Here is a 17,486-nt window from a genome sequence, read left to right as displayed (position 1 = left end):
AGTACGACCCCACTTTATATCTCTTCTCTCTCCACCCCAAGCGAGCATTGAGAGCGGGCCCCACTAGTATAGTATAGGATATGAAAATACATATGGATCCCTGCTTTATTGACAATACATTTTAGATGTTTTAGATTTTTAAATATTTTAAGACCTTTAACATGAAAATTGAACATTGATGGTCGAATCAACTCATCCTATACTATACTAGTGGGCCCCTCAATTGTAATGATATATCTATCTTTATGATTACATGGAATGAGCGATTGACTTGCCTAAAATATAAATCCATTAAGAAGCGCATTATATATTTAAATTAAATAGCATTTCCCTATTTTTATTAAATGATTAAAATGGATGTAATATTATTATTTATTGGCAGGCATTTTGAGGAGGGATAAAGAGTATTCTTTAGAGAAATATTTTGATTTTTATGATCCTCAAATATTCACTGGTTTGATTCATTTCATAGTTGTGTATATTAGACTTAGAGTTGATATATCGATGACATTGTTGATGGAATATTATATTTTCATTTTGACCTAGAAGTATCTAAAAAATTGACTCTAAAAGAACAAACGTATAATATAACAACATACTCCTGGAGGTGATGCTTTTATTGATATGGTGTTTCATGCCCTCTATACCTAAAGGAGATATGGTTAAGGAAATCGTGCACTGAAGACAATTTCTAGGGAAAAATGAATATGACAAACTAGGTGATAAGCCAAAAATAGGGGTCAATTTTACCAAATTTAATCCCTTGTCATTGTCAATTTTGGCTTATACAATAAAATTTATAAAACCTTACTTAAGATGTATAATGATAAGTAGAGGTCTCGTCCAAGGGAAGCTAGTAAGGAATCCAATTTTATATTTTTCTTAAGTAATTTGACCCTAATTAGAGTTAATTTGATCTTCAATGAAGATCAAATCAACCTAATTAGATAAGGAAGTTAGAAAGGGGGTAAGAAGAGATGAGAGGAATAGAAGAAATAAGGGGTTCTAGATTGGCTTCTTTGATCCAAAGAGAAGGGTCAAAGGGGTCAATTAGAGAGGTTGAGAGGGAAATTTTGATTTGGTTTGGTTGGTTTTGTAGGTTTGATAATTCAGAAACAACTACACTATTAGATAATAAAAAGGGAAATTTAATCTCCTAGAAATTGAAGTTTTTATATAGTTTTTTTTAATGTGCACTTGGAATAGCTAGGCAAATCTCTCAATCTCTCCTCTCAATTTCAGTAAGGGCTTGTACATTTCGCTCAAGCCTAGTGATTTAGAGGGTCAAAACAAGATCAAGAAGAACGAAGAAGAAATTTAACTAAAACATCATCCAAAATACACTAAAAGTTCAAATTCAAAGAAGAAAAAAGGTACCAAATAGGTTGATCCAAGCTGGAGCTCCTCTCTGTCTTGCAGCTGTGATAAATCACCATCCAGAATGAGCTCCCCCTCTCGAAATTCAGCTTTTATACTTAGGTAACATGGTACAAATTACCATTTTACCCCCATTTATTAATTAATGTCTATTTATCAGTACATGCATGATGTGAAATGCTCCAACAATATAAATAGACAGAGGAGGTCAAGACAAGCAAATCCATAAAACAATCATCTCAATCGAACTTCAGTGTCAAAAGTTATGAATAAATGAATTTAAATCAATTTTAGCCATTGGATATAAACCCATTTATTTATTTATTTTCTTTTTAAACACGCAATGATGTGTCGTTTTCTCATTGCCTGACGACTTTTGAACTTCAAACGATGGGTTCATTCTTGTTGCGCCACATACCCCCGGCCTAGAATAAAAACAAAGAAAAAAATAAAAAACAACCTGATACAAAGCAATTTGCACGTACATGTACGCTCTTTATCGTTTAACCCAGTCATAAGATGCCACGTCACCTACTATGCATGCACTTTGCATGCACAGCACGGGAGGTGAGCTTACCTTCTGGAGAGAGACTGGCCTGGAATTTTGCAATCACATTCCTGATAAAATGGGCACATGGATACGGACGCCACTCGGAAACTATTTGTGTATATATTCTTTTCGCTTTCTCTCTCCTCCCCCTTCTCATAAAAACCATTAAAAAATTTCTGATTAATTGTAATAAAACCCTGTAACTATTTAAATAACATTTGTAGGCCTACACGCACGACCGAGAGCTGTTTTTAAGGGCATAATTGTAACAAAAATATAAGAAAACCCTTTGAACTTTAGAAATTGCTTAAAACTCATATTTTTCATATAAATATATCCTTTTCCTATTTAAAAATTAATTTATTCCTCAAATAAATTCCCAAAAAATCCAATAAAATCCTAGAAAAATCTATAAAATTCAGTAATTCGTCCCCACATTAATTAAAATTAATTTACAATTTTCAAGCTGACATTTTTATTTAAACAGAAAATTTCCAAGATTAAATAAATTCCCTAAAATTCTCAAATAAATAGAAGATTAGGGAAAAATTAACATGTAATATATGATAACAACCCCATTTTAAACTCTTGAAATGCATAAATTTGTGCTAATTGCTTGAAATAAAGACCCAATTTGGATGTTACCACTAGGTTTTTTGATTTTATGATTAAGCTACTTCCAACTAGGATGATTTATTTGACCTTGATGCTCATACATGTCATCAGTCACTGAGTGATGTCATATGACTGAAGGAGTAAACATTTACAATAACTATTGAAAACATTAGCTCACCAGATAAAAACAGTATTTTTGCTTAATTTTAAGTAACATAAATGAAAAATATGTGGATAATATAACCCATAACTTTCCTACACACATGATCTATCTTGGAACCTAACATGTTTATATTTTATTGATTTGATATATAATGAATCCCCTTGTAATTAAATAATTTTTATTTATATTACTTAAAAGTATGCAAAATACTACTTGTATCTGGTGAGCTGATGTTGTTACATAAGGATTTTAAATTTTTTTAGTTAGCTCCACTAAAAATTTAGTGGTAGTCTGACAGTAAGTGGAAAATTATTTTAGTGTAAAGTATAAAAAAACCACTGAATGTATGCCTTTCAATCACAACAAAGCTTCAAGCATTAGAGTTATTAAAAGTCTAAATACTATTCTAGACATAAATCTATTTTTATTCTTAAATTTAATCTTAAATCAAGGATGAACTGCCAGAAAATTTGGTTTTCCTTAAAATACAATCTATAATATTTGTAGTTTTATACAATTAAATCCAAATAGCAAGCCCTTGATTCTAGAAACATGAACTCCGAATAGAAATCTATGCATTTAAAATTTTAAATAATAGAATAAAACTCCTTGGCATAGTGCTGATATTTTACAGAAATTGGTTTAGTGGGAATCTAACAAGAAGTAAGCAAATATACGGTGTTGCATCTGTACATTTTTTAAGATATCTACATTTTTAAGATACCATAAATTAATTCCTCCTATAGCTCCCTCTATTTGGACAAACCATACTGCATTCACAGCACATGCTTGCCCACCACCGACAGTGACAACCATAAATTTGTAAAAAAGTTTATAAAAAATATATAATTTATAAAAAAATTAGGAAATTTCCAAAATATTGAAAAAATAATAAAAACAGTTAACATTTTTCTAATTTTCAGTAGTTTATCTGTATTAAATTTAATAAAATTTTAATAAAAAACTTAATATCTCATTACTTCTGATTTTTGGAAAATTTTATAAATATTATTACATAACTAGTGATTATCAAATAACTATTTGTACTCTAAAATAGGTTTTATCAACTGGGATAGTTGTTTGGGAGACGGTGGGATTAGTCTAGATATATCATATTATATGACTTATTACAAATAAAAAAACTTTCAACTATCATAAAAATACATTTTAAGAAAAAAATATCATCTCATTACATTATGTTTTTCATTCAACCCTCACATTGAAAACTGATTTTTTTTTAAATTATATGTTTATAAATCAGAATCATTAAATAACTCTTTTTTTTTTAAATTAGGGTTTGTCTCATGAAGGTTTAATCATTTGTCTGGCATTTTAAAATGTAATTTTATTTATTGAGTTCAACTCAATTTTATTTAATTCATGTTTTTAGCCCAATATGATGGAGCTATAGATTGTGTCGAAGCTAATTTCTCTTTACATATATTGTGGATAATTTATAAATAGACATGCATATATAATGCTTAAAATAAGGTTATGCAATGATAAGTGTAGTGTTATTTTAATTCATATATCCTTAAAAGTCCTACATGTGAAATGTTGAAGGAGTACCCTGAATTATCATTAAAAAATTGAGCTTTCGACTCCTGTTGACCTTCCAAGGGTGATCCCAGAAACATTTTTTTGGATAATATGATCATAGATAGTGGGCACTCTCTAGGGAAAGCGTTCACTGAATTTCTCCAGCTGATCCCACGGATAGTCTTATACCTATAAAATAGGTTCATTTATCTTTTGATTCTGTAAGTGGTCCTTACCCATTTGATACCAAAAAAAATTCTGGATTGATGGCAGGAATTATTCTATAAAGGTAGACTCCCTAACCAAAGGATTCTAAACATAAAATTAATCTTTACTTTAGTTTAACCACCTGTTTCTATTTGATCATCACTATTTTTCATAAATCTGAAATATCTTCTTTCCTCGGTGTATAACTTTTTCAAAAAATGAGTTGATCCACGGATGGAGTTTTTTTGTCTCGAAATAAAACTCAAAAAAGACTAGTCTTTATTTTAGTTTTGTTTCGAGCAGTAATTGAAAAGAGAACAAAAAAGGATGCAAGACATTTGTTTCTTGTTCAATTCAAATAGCTCATAACTCTATTTGCTTATTTTTTATACGAAACAAAAGCCTATTTTTCTAGTTCTCTATTTTAGATCTAAAGACTAAAGAAATGAACTAAATAATTATCTCTATATAAAAAATGGAAATAGATCAATAGGTTCCATACCTTGCTTGTTATATAACTCATGCTTCAAGAAAAGATCATATAAGAGAAATCAAGCTTGGATGTATCAACAACTCCACGATGGTAACTGAATGGTCATGATGCAATTATTCACCTCGGGTAAGAGAGGGGGCAGCTGAAGGACTGTAATTGGATGAAATCCTTGGCTAAGTTAGTGGAAATATTGAAAAATGCATTTTACATTGATTTTCCATTGCTTAAATTCTAACTTTGACAGTGAATTGGGGTTTCAAAGTTGACCACACCCAAACCCACTAGTGGTGTGATATCAACAGTATCACCTTGACTTGGCCAGAAATGGAAGGAAAATTAAAGGATTTGTATTCTTTTGGGCAACACCTCTGGCCAGCACAAGCCCTAGAAACAATATTGTTGCGATGTGAAAGGGCAGCCACATCTAGTGCCATTACATCATTAAGGATGATGACAGCTAGCACCAACACTATTAGCCTAGAGTGGGACAAACTTGATGCACAAATTATGATAAGGTTCTTCAGCTAGGTGAGCCAAAACCAGGAATGGTGAGGTACAATGTGGGTGGGTATGCCACATGGCTGATGCTCCACATGAGGCATCTCTATAGGGCCAGCTGCAACAGTAGCACCAAGCGGCATATTAACTGCTCGAGCCATGTGGGTAATTTATCTAGATGGGGATGGAACCACTTGAAAACTAACACCTATCAGGTGGCTTGGCGAACACCACATGCATAACCAGGACCATACCACTTGTTTGGTGTGAGTTTCCATATGGTTCCATCCACGCGAGGGACAATCACCAACATGACACTAGCGGCCCATGTGGCATGATGAATAAAAATGAGGAATGAAAATTTACATATTTTAAAATCATATTTTGCATCACTTGAAAAATATTAGCTTCATTCTTATTAAAAATTCAGGACTTAACTAATTTATCATAATTAAACAACACATTTTAATTACATATGTTACAGGCTCAATTATTTTCATCCAAATCATGTTTCAACATTATAATATAAATTAGAGTATTCTCGTTAGTCTAAAATTTAATTACAGGGATGAAGGTAAAAAAAGTAAAAAATGGGCTGTTTAGAAAACCCAAGCATCACTAGAGGCATCACTCAAGCTACCCGCACACAAGCGAGTGTAGGAACCCACAAGGAAGCCCAGAAGGAGCCCACATAGGCACACATAGAGTCTGCTCATGGGACGGACATGGATACACACAATATGGGAAGTGTCTCATTTATTCAATCAATATCCTTAGTTGAAATTTATACAATTGATTATCCATATAGGATAATGCCTAACACATTGTTTTCAGTCGCATTGGGCAGACCCGACAAACAACAAAATGGATTGTTGCTTGTTGGGCTGCAACCTTATGAAATTACAAAGATAATATGACTAGGCGTCAAGCCTGATGGAAATATATGCGACCGGCAAGCCAATCACACATTTCACATCTCGTTCCATGTTCATTAATAGAACATATTCATTATAGTGCACGTGTGATGCTTATAATGAATTCCATGAATACATGATCAAACTTAGTGAATTATGATGAGATCGTAATACGGAGATCACTAGTCTTTAAGCATATGTTCTAAACATTCCTATTCAAAGGATACACGAAAGGACATCAAAGTATCCAGATAGAATATCACTATCTAGCATCACTCATGTGATGATTATGGCCGATCCTATAGCCATTAGTGTGGAGACATAAAGAATAGATAGTGGGTGCTCTTTAGTGGAAAGAGTTCACTGAATTGATCTGTACGAATCCTTGAATGGTATTATACTGAACTGTCAATCAGGTTGATTCATGTCACGGTTGTGTAAGTGGTCCTTAGACCTGAGACACCAAAGACGTCTTATGGATGGACAGTTGTACTTTGGATATGGCCAACGAGTCTCTAATCAAGGGATTCTAAACGGTCTTAGTTCGGGTACATCAAGAAGTTCATGAAGACGATTGAGTTGTCAAGATGGGATCCTCCACCCTCGGTATAAGAGGTGACAGCTCAAGGAAGATGATGAGATGAAGTCTTTGGCCAAGGCAGTGAAATATCGGAGAAGAGTTCTCCGATGATTTCTGAATGAATCAATACTAACTCGGATGATCGATTAGGGTTTGATAGTTGACCATATCCTAAGTCATCCAAGGAGTGTCAAGTGGATGAGGGATTATACATACACGGTAATCGATGACAAACATGTTCCATGAGTGATTCGATACACACTCCTTTGTATCTTCTAGGACACGAGGTTTATTTTGGCACCCAACGTGTCAGACTCTAGACCTATCGATTGGGTTAAATCGATACGACATTAATTAATCTATATGATGATACAGTTAATTAATTTGGAAGGCCAATAAAGGCTATTGAACTGCTGGAGTCGTTAACTAGAGTGATACATGGGCATAGAGAGTCACACACAAATGGTCTTTTGGACGTCAGGAGATATACATAAGTTTTGGGGGTTTTTATGAAAATACCCACTTAGTATAAATAGGGGAAGGCCCTGAACAAAATTCACCTAGGCCAGAATTGTTCAGGGGCCTTTCCCCTTCTTCTCCCTTCTCCCAACACCCCCTCTCCCTCCCCGATGTGTTCGGGACGACATAACGACGCGGACGAAGGAAGAATGGGGCTCGTTAATGAGGAGGAGATCCGACGTGCCGAGGACCGCGTGGATACGTCTAGAGGCTGTAAACGTGAGCAGCTCGACTTGGCTCACTCTGGGATCCAAGAAATCACGGATGCAATCTGTGGAAAGGTACTTCGTTTAATGTTTTTGTTGATGCCGTTCGATTTGTTCAAGTCTTCCACTACGAATCATTTTGATATGTTCATCCAAATCTAGGCCTCTAGAACCCAACAAAACCAACCCGCTCCAAAGCCCATGTAATATCAAGTACTTTTGAAATTAGAAAAAAGATGATTGTCCTTGGTCACTAACGAGGATGTCAGGACCACATGAACAATGAATTAGGGCACAATGTGTGGACGAGAATGATGATGTGGTCAATGATGTGCCAAAAAGAGGGTACACCCTAACAATTGAGTATACGATTAAGATTTAAGCCCAGCCATTGACCTATTTTCCTTGGGATCTGATAACATAAAGTTAGATCAATTAAATTTTGCTTTGGTATGTTTTTTTACCATTATTCACCATTTAAGTATAAAATGATAAATTTATGATTTATGTTCCTATGCTCTATTTTTATATATTGTTTTTTGATTTCTGACACTAACCCCTCTTTAGAATCAAGGATATTCCTCACATTTTCTTGAAGTTTTATTTAAATAACAGGACTCAGGTAAATGAAATGGTGAATTTGGGATACAAATGGGAGGGAAGGAGAAACCCAAGCCATCTTCAGGATAATAAGAAGTGGCCCGATACACAAGAAGCCCACTCTAGAATCCCATTCAAACCTCCTTAAGAACTGGGTCAACCAAAGGAAATAATTGTGAAACTAACCGAGAATTTGAATTTGAAAGGTTTATTTTCAAATTTGGGAAGGAGGGACCATTGATCCACGCTGAAAGTAAAGTAATCCTAGGCCTCCAAATCCTTAAAATTAAATCCAGTGGCTGGGAGAATTAGGGCACTTCTATTCAGTCACTTCTTCCCTCTCTTTGTATCTCATCTTGGAGTTGTTCTCCCAGCTTGTCGTGGAGACCAAGTGAATTAGATATATTTAATCCATTCATGTTATACAAGAGTGTGGGTGAGAAAGTTTAAGGGTGATCAAGATTCCTGGAAGAAGAGCACAACTTGCCCTTGGATGAAGGGACAACAAAGTCTCTGTGATCTCCTGAATGTTTACTTTAAATATGATCACCATTTTCTATAAGTAAATATTCCATTAAATTGTTAGACTTTATGCTTTTGAATGTGCCAAATGACACTAAAACATTCCTCGTTTAGCAGAAGTTATAATTTATTTTTTCCACTACGTGTTGGTGCCCAATTCTGCAGCCCAATAAAGTGCCAATGCCAACAAATTGCGATGCGGGAAGGGCAGATGATAACATGCAAAACAAATTTGTAAACCCATGCATATGCCATTAATATTTGGGTCATATTGTCTACATCTGCATGTTATTATGAATTAAATTAATTAAAATAGCATTTACTCTGATTTTTATGAATTTTCCAGATTTTCTTAATATTTATGCTGATTTGCCTGACATGAGATTTATGGAATAACAAATTTCAGGAGCTAAAGAATATATATTTTTCAATGAATAAAAGCTCTTATTGATTTTTATATAGTTTTCAATATTTTTCTTAGATTTTCTGACAATTAATTCAGGCCAAAATTAATTTTTATAGCACAGATAATATTTTCTAGTTTAATGTAATATTTAAGACAATTTTTTGAGTGCACACCAAGTCTAAGTGTCGTTCTGCCATGTGTCATGATTGAAGAAATATATAATTATTGGATTTAGTTTGTTATTGTGTACCACATCAGCTTTGATCTAGTGATTTGCGAAGTCAAATGACTAATTACAATTTATTAGCAGGGCACTTGGCAAAGAGAGAGAACATTTAATTAAAAAAGACAAAAGAGCTTGCGTGGCAGTATGAAAATAAAGACGGCTTTTTGTAGTAAATGCACACAAATTTGAACACGTGGAATCATTAAACCTAAGACAATCACTTTTTTGCAATTAATGGCTTCACCAGCAGCAAGCAAAGGAGGACAAGTGGTGCAATCAGAAATGTGGATCAGATATATTCTCTATCCTCTCTCTCTCTATCTCTCTATCTTTCTTGATATTTGACAACCTTATTTTTGCATGGGCAGCACATGAACACACGTATTTTTAAAAGTTGGGAAACCAATGGTGGAGATGATTGCGCATAGATTTCTTGGGGGAAACCCTAACTGTGCTGGCGGCAGCTGGAATGGAGAGAAAATATAGAAATCAGATGGCTAGAAATCAATGATTTTCAAATTGTTATATCTGGAGATGAAAACATTGGATCGTCCTGAAATTTTCAGGGTAGTTTTTCCCCCCTCTTTCCATTCATATGTTATTTCTTCCCAAATAAAGAAATTGTTATTTCTTCCCAAATTTTACTATTTTCTCCCTCTTTATCATTATCTTTACTTTCTGTCTCTTGAAAGAAGATTCAGTTGTTTATAATTCAATATTCAATCTTGATTATCTTTTCTTAAAATCTCATAACAATATTCACTGATTTTGATCTTGAGTTGGAATGGCTGATAACTTGTTAGAGTAAATATATGTACACCTAATTATATATATATATATATATCCGTGGAAAAGGGACACACATACACATGTATACCATATCTGTATATATATTTTGGTTATGCTAGAGTTATGTTTGTAAGCTGAGTTTGGTTTGATATAAAAGTGCATGGGTGGAAGTTTATAACTAATCAATAGAAACTGATAAATTCTCCTAATATTAGAAAAATTATTAAAGAGGAAGCATTTAAGCAATTCTTATTATGCCTTTCTTCAAAAAATTATTCATAAGTTTACACCTGGTTGACTCGCTATGGATCAGCCCCTTTCCTTTCTTATACCTGCTATATTTTTAGATAGGGAATTATAATTTATTGTATAAGCCATAAAACTAATAAAATAATTAGTCTACTGATGGAGCACGCCAGTTTTCTCCCTCGGAGATGACTTCAGCGTCATCCTTCTTGTCATCGACGGCCCGCCGGTCAGCATCCTGCCAAACCAGCATGCCGAGGTGCCCATGAAGACACCCATCTTCACACCTCTCAGGTGGAAATATCGCTCGTATCTTTATCCTGTTTTAATTTTTTCGCCCCCTTCGTCTAGTTGGCGCCGTCATATTATGTCCGTCATTTTGTCCATTGTTTTTCTGTGTGTCTTTGTCATTATTTTGGAAGGGGTCCTTCATTATTTGGACCCCCTCCCTTTCCCCTTTTTTATGTTTTCTATTTTCTTATATATTGTTGTAATGGAGGCCCATTATGTAAGGGCCCCTCTTGTTGGACTACAACCCACACCCCCCCACTTAAGGGAAGGGGTGGCGCCCTAATGTAGTTAGACCAGGTTTATTTTGAAGAAGAAGTTCTCGTTCAGATCTGGTCTCACCTTAAAGAAGAAGGAGCGATCATGGAGAGAGAGAAGAAGACGTTTGTGAAAGAGGAAGGAAGGGGCGGCATCAAATCAGTGTTCCCTACGGTGATGATAAGCCTCGACTGAACGCTGGGAAAGAACAAAGGTCGATCCCATCTCCCTTGGTTGTAGGAGCCTCTCGCGAGGGTGGGTGACCGTCCATAACACGAATGGGGTCCCTTCAACACCGGTGCATTGTTGCATGGGCCCAACTGGGTGGACGTGGAATGGTGTGTCCCACGACCTGATCACGTGGTCGACTCGGGTATGTCGGACATAATCCATCTGAAAGTAGTGGTCACGTACGTCCTCTCCCTCCGACTAGGCTGCACCAAGTGTCCCGGGTACTGGTGCAACATGCCATCCATGCCTGATCACTGCGGCATACATCGTGGTCACACTCCCTTTGGATACGTCCATTGGCATGCCCACCAAACGCTCAGTCAAACGACCAGAAAAATACTGGGGCTGTCATTGCACATTGACTCCGGGCGTCCGCAAACCATCTACTAGGGCCCGATAAGCCGCCAGTTTCTGACTCTGTGGCAATCACAACCAGTTACAACCCATTCACCAGGTTCTTCCTTGGAGTGCCCCCACAGGCCCTTCCAGACTGGCCATATTGGGATCGACAGTTTTCCCCTCTCCTCTGCCTCCACGATCGTCTCCGACCGTTCTCTCCTGAGCCACCCTTCGTGCTGCCAGTCGAGTTACGACGGGAACCATTTCAAGCACGTCTATCTCCAGTTCTTTTCCATCCACAACCTGTAACGTCTATTGCCTTTTGACGAAGATTCTACTCCACGAGCTGCTCGCCGATGACGTATGTCGTCTTTCGCCGCTTGTTATATTACCTTTTGCAGTATATTGTCAAATTGTCTCCACCGCGCTCAGGCTAGATATGCCAGAGAGGAAGTGAGAGATAACTGTGACACTTGAGCGTCTTACCGGTATGGGTCGAGCCCGTCCGTTGCATGCAGGCCCCTACGGATTGATTCTGTTCGGTTCCGTAGACGGCATCGTCCCTTCGACGAGGTTCGAGAGGCCACCGCCGCCGTCACTCGACGACCTCTTCGGAGCTTAGAGTCGGCCCTCATCATCGAGTCGGGCCTGCAAGTACGACCATGTAGGACGCATCTTTTCATTGTAGTTACATACCCATTAGAGTTTATCCATCGAACAACATCGTTGACAATGTTCAAAACCACTACCTAGGTTACCGAGCACCGACTCAGTACCAACTGGACGACGTCTGACATCATCTACCTCTGATCACATCTTTTTGAAGCTTATCAACGGCCAAATGTTCTCTTTAACCTTAAATTTATTTCTTGCCCAAAATGTCCCAAAAAATTCCTAAAACTTCCATTAAATTATTGCGACTTATATAAAATATAATAAATATTTATGTCATTAATATAAAATAGTTTGACTAGTTTCCATTCATTTTATCGATTTCATATTTAAAAATACTTTTAAGAATCCAAGAAATATAAATCACCCAAAACAATTATTTTAAAACATAGTTGATTTGAAATTTACTCTCTCATTACCCGCTCCTTGAGGATTCGATGCTTACCCTATTCTAAGGCAGGGAAATTTTATAGACATTGTTGCATAAATAGTAGCCTTATAACAACCTATTTAAGTCCAATTCTGGTTTATCAAGATCAAATGGTGGGGGTGAACTCATGCTTTGTCCCCCTTGACCATCATCTTTATTGGTCTGCTGGCAGAGGCTGCAAGGGGGGACCATATGCTGATCCAACAGCTCAGAGCAGCCGTTAGAAGGGGAGCTAGCAAACAGAAGTTTGAGAGAGCTTCTTATTCAACCCTATTAACCTGATTTTTTAATGCCAAATTTGCTATCTTTCATTGCAGGATGGCAGTAATGGCGGGGACCCTTCTGGTAGAGAATAAACCACATGAAGAGCGTGAAACTTCTACAAAAGCTTCAACCACTCAGAATGACACCAGGGGAGAATAGAGGAAGACCAAGATCTACACCAACATGGAAGAAGATGATCAAGGACGCATAGCGACGCTAGTGGGCAGCAACCGGTGACCCTGCCCTCGCTCACCTGAATAAGGGCGGATCTGGTACCGTGTCCTACTTGATATGGATGATAATACATAGTGGAACAAGATAGATCACACTTCTTTTGAGTAAATCACATATCAAGTCCGATTTCATATAGATTCCATATTGCGGCCTTTTTGAGGCATTTTATTGAAAACTTACCATGCATCGAGAGATTTTCCCTGATTTTTTTCACACTTTTCTAACACTTTCATCTCATAAAAATACTAAAAAATATGCCTGCAAAAGTAGTTTTTACTATTACTAACAACTTCTTCCGTAAAAAAGTAGGAATACATAAATACATAATACTAAAGCCCTCTTATTAAGCCATCAAGCCCTAAAATCAAATAAACAATATTCTCAGCCTATCTTTTAATTTTTATATTTCTCTCTATATCAATATAATAAAATCTTACAAATTAGATAATACCCATACTTTTACCTTTCTCAATTAATCTTAAACTCTTAGTATATATAAATATTCCTCTATCTTATTAATCTATATCGAATTAAGTAATTTCTTGCTTATGATAATTAATACTCTTATTCTTTTTATTCTTCATGTTATCTCTTATATTCTACTAAATGAATACTCCGATTAACTAACCTTTAGGCTTTAATCCACCCCCATTACTCTATCTACATATCCTTATTTATATATAATCTAAATAATAATTAAATTAAATAAGAACACTAGAAAACATCTTCTCCTAAGAATAGATCGATATGAATCCCTTTATCTTATTGGTCCTACCTTATGAGTGAACTCTAAAAATACTTCTTCCATTATCTATTTGAATATCATCCTTTATTCTAAAACTATAGGTCCATTTCATCATCACAATTGCTTACTATTTCGAACATGAATAGAATTATAAATCATAAGAGGTGATATAGTTATCTTATCTTAATACTATCACCATTCTCCTTTACATTTACATAATTACGCTAGGTCATACTACATGACCAGAGGAAAATTACATTTACAATAACATTAGAAGAAAATTTTAATTTGCTTCCATCATTGCACTAGTTCCTACTGGATGAGCAGACGCATCTAAATATAGTTAACTTCATGTTTCATGATTTGGGTTTGCAGACCAAAGACTGAATTTCTAATGGTGGGGACTGGGAGAAAACAAAACCCCAATCTTGGACATAGAAATATAATAGTAACATATAACCATAATTTATATTTATAATTTAGAATGGCATGGCTAAATTAGAAATAAACTTATCATTATAAAAAATTTATAAGAAATTAAAAAAATAGAAAATGTTTTTTTCAGTTGAATCATGGAAAATTAGGAAACTTATTCTCGATGTTTTAAGACATACATAATTTAAAGTTCAATTATTTAATTTTAATTTAATTGATATTCACATTATAGAATTCATTGTTAAGTTGTCAAGTCGGGATAAGGGATTCACTAGATCTTGCCTGTCTTGTGATGCTCAGAGATATCTTTTAGTTTGTTGACTCACTCATAGCTCCGATTACCTCGATAACCCTGGAATGATTTTCATTGTTAAAATCTGTCTTTTCAATTTTTTTGGTACTTTATTCTGTTCATTCCGTGATTTACATGATTGTTATTCTTGAAATTTCAAATGTGTTAATAGTCATTAATTGCAGGGAACAAGAGGAGTCAAGCTTTCGTTTGTTATTTTGGAAATTTTGGTGAGGGATTCATTGGGAAGAGAAAGATGCCTCTTCATGACTGCCTGATGCTGATGAAGTCCCGCATTGACAAAGGCCAGGTGAAGGATCTCGTGCACAAAGTGGCAGCTCACGTCTATTCCAGGCATGGAGTGCTCACTGACATCAAGTCCTTTGGCTCAGTTTAGTTGGGCTACGACATCATGAAGCTGGACGGAAGACACTACCAGGTGCAAAAGGTGTATCATTTTGAATTTGTGGAGAGGATTAAATATAACATTAAGATAATTTTAATTAGTGAATCTTTAAAAATAAATATTTGGAATTTTTATTTATTTCTATGCATGGTTCATACTTTATTTTAAAAATGTTGATTTTTTCTAATGGGTAATTTTTTTTAGAATGTTAGTAAAAATCAGGTGATAATTGATGAAAGCAAAATGACGGAAAAAAAACATATACATCTTAAGGCAATTTGGGCATACATTTATTGATGTTACCTTCAATTTTATCTCATCTTATGAATGAAATACAGCATTTATTGAAAAGAAAACTTTTGGGTTGAATGTTTTGTATATGTTACAGGTTTAACTATATTCATGCAAAATGTGGTTTAATATAAATGGATTCAATTCTGCTCCCAAATAGTTATTCTACACATTGTGGGGCTAAACTAAAACTTAAAGAAATGAATAAAAAAAAGGAGAGAAGAAAGAAAAGAATGTGGTGCTTCTAGGGAAGTGCTACAGCTGGTATTTATATTTAGATTTTTATGACCTTTTTTGATATGGGATCATATCTAACTATTTCCTTCACTTTTGTATTGGCCAGCTGGCAAGGTTCGAGATGGATTGGGGCCTAGTGGGCAGCAATATTAAGGAGATTATAAACAAAATATGATCGGGTTTTGAGCAGGCCCAACCCAAAGCCTGTGTCATCCCAAGCTGATTTAAGTGTGTGGATATAATCTCATTTGTCTAATATTCTTAAAGAATATTGGAAGACGAAAAATATCTAAATATAGTGAGGTCAAGGCTGCATTTTAATCATAACTGTTTGATGATTTCAAGGAAATTAGGGGGCCATATCCATCCATCTCTACCCTGAGCTTTCCCCTCTATTGACCGGATGACAATTTCTGGCTTTAGGGGACCGCTCGGGGCAATCCAAGTGCATGCAGGACCCATGACCGAACTACCCCATCTACATCCACCATAGGCCCTCCAAAGGCCTAAAAAGGCCTTGAAGGCCCTTCAATGTTTCCTCTATTGACTGGATGGCAATTTTAGATCGAGACACAATGTTGTTGTGGGAAGAGCGAAGGGAAAGGCGTGACACCTTCCTAAAAGCTCCAAATGCTCAGGATGGGTCTCAGGGGTTCTAGAAAAACTTGGATTTGAGCCAGCATGGAGGGAGTCATGAAGAGATGAATGCCGATGCTTAAGGTGGCAATTGGTTCCCTCATTCTCCACTTATCTTAATCAGGCTGATTTAGGTGAGCTTATGAAATCCATAAGGGAGATTTCTTCATCCTCTCTAGATGCTTGTATTTTATTCAAATCAAAGTCAAACTGGTTTTTATCTTGTTTCCAAGTTGATCCTCTTTGAGGTATTTTGACAAACATTGTCTAGCCATCATGTACTTTACACAAATTTCCCTGGTTTTACCTTCTTAAAAGAATACTAAAAAATAAAATATTGCATATATACACTATAAAAACCGAATTATGTTATTATATGATATTACATATATATGAATACACATAATTAGTTCTATAGCTTTTGCTATTAGTTATCTCTCTCTTCTATTATTCCCCTCTACCTAAGTGCTTTTTTTCTGAAATTAAACAAAATCTACCCTATTTATTTCTCTTTGTATGAGGTTATTATCATATCTAGACCTTTCTTGTGTCATTAAACGATACTAACTAAACAATTCCTCATTAATATATGCATATCCTATCTTACTATATACACATAACCAATTATTAGTAACCTTCCTATATTCTAATAAGAATAATATCTGAATATTCTCTCTAGCTGATTAATATTCAATAACTGTTTTACTACCTAAGTGAGTATACCTCTTTATTATAAATAGTATAAATAAACAAATTACTATATTGAACATTCATAAAAATACTAATAGTAAGAAATGATTTAGTTAACAACCTATCTTATAAGTATCTTGCCTTTTTATCTTACTAAATCTCTCTATCACTACCTATTTTGAATTATTATTATACATAATCCTAATTTTGTCAACATTTCTAGCTACTTCTTCCTACTTACTTATATTCACCTTTCACTATCTGAATTATTATTATTATTATTAATATTATCACTTCTCTTAACTTATAACTAACCTCTTTATTCACCCTTATTCTTTTCCAAAATTCTCCATTACTCTAAATTAAGTATTAAAATGAACTCTAAAGACCAGTCCCTAAGGAGACAACCTCAATCCTGCTTTATATATTTGAGTGAGTGTTCTATAATTGTAAATTTTATTTTATTTGGGAAAATTAATTTACAATGAAATTAAATTAACAATGCTGATTACCTTCGTTAATATTCATATTTCGAGTTTGATATAACTATAACCATGTTAGACTCACATCCTGACACCAAAAATTAAG

Source organism: Wolffia australiana, chromosome 18, assembly GCF_029677425.1.
Source record: "Wolffia australiana isolate 7733 chromosome 18, ASM2967742v1".
NCBI lineage: Eukaryota > Viridiplantae > Streptophyta > Magnoliopsida > Alismatales > Araceae > Wolffia > Wolffia australiana.
Note: the sequence above shows the minus strand (reverse complement) of the source record.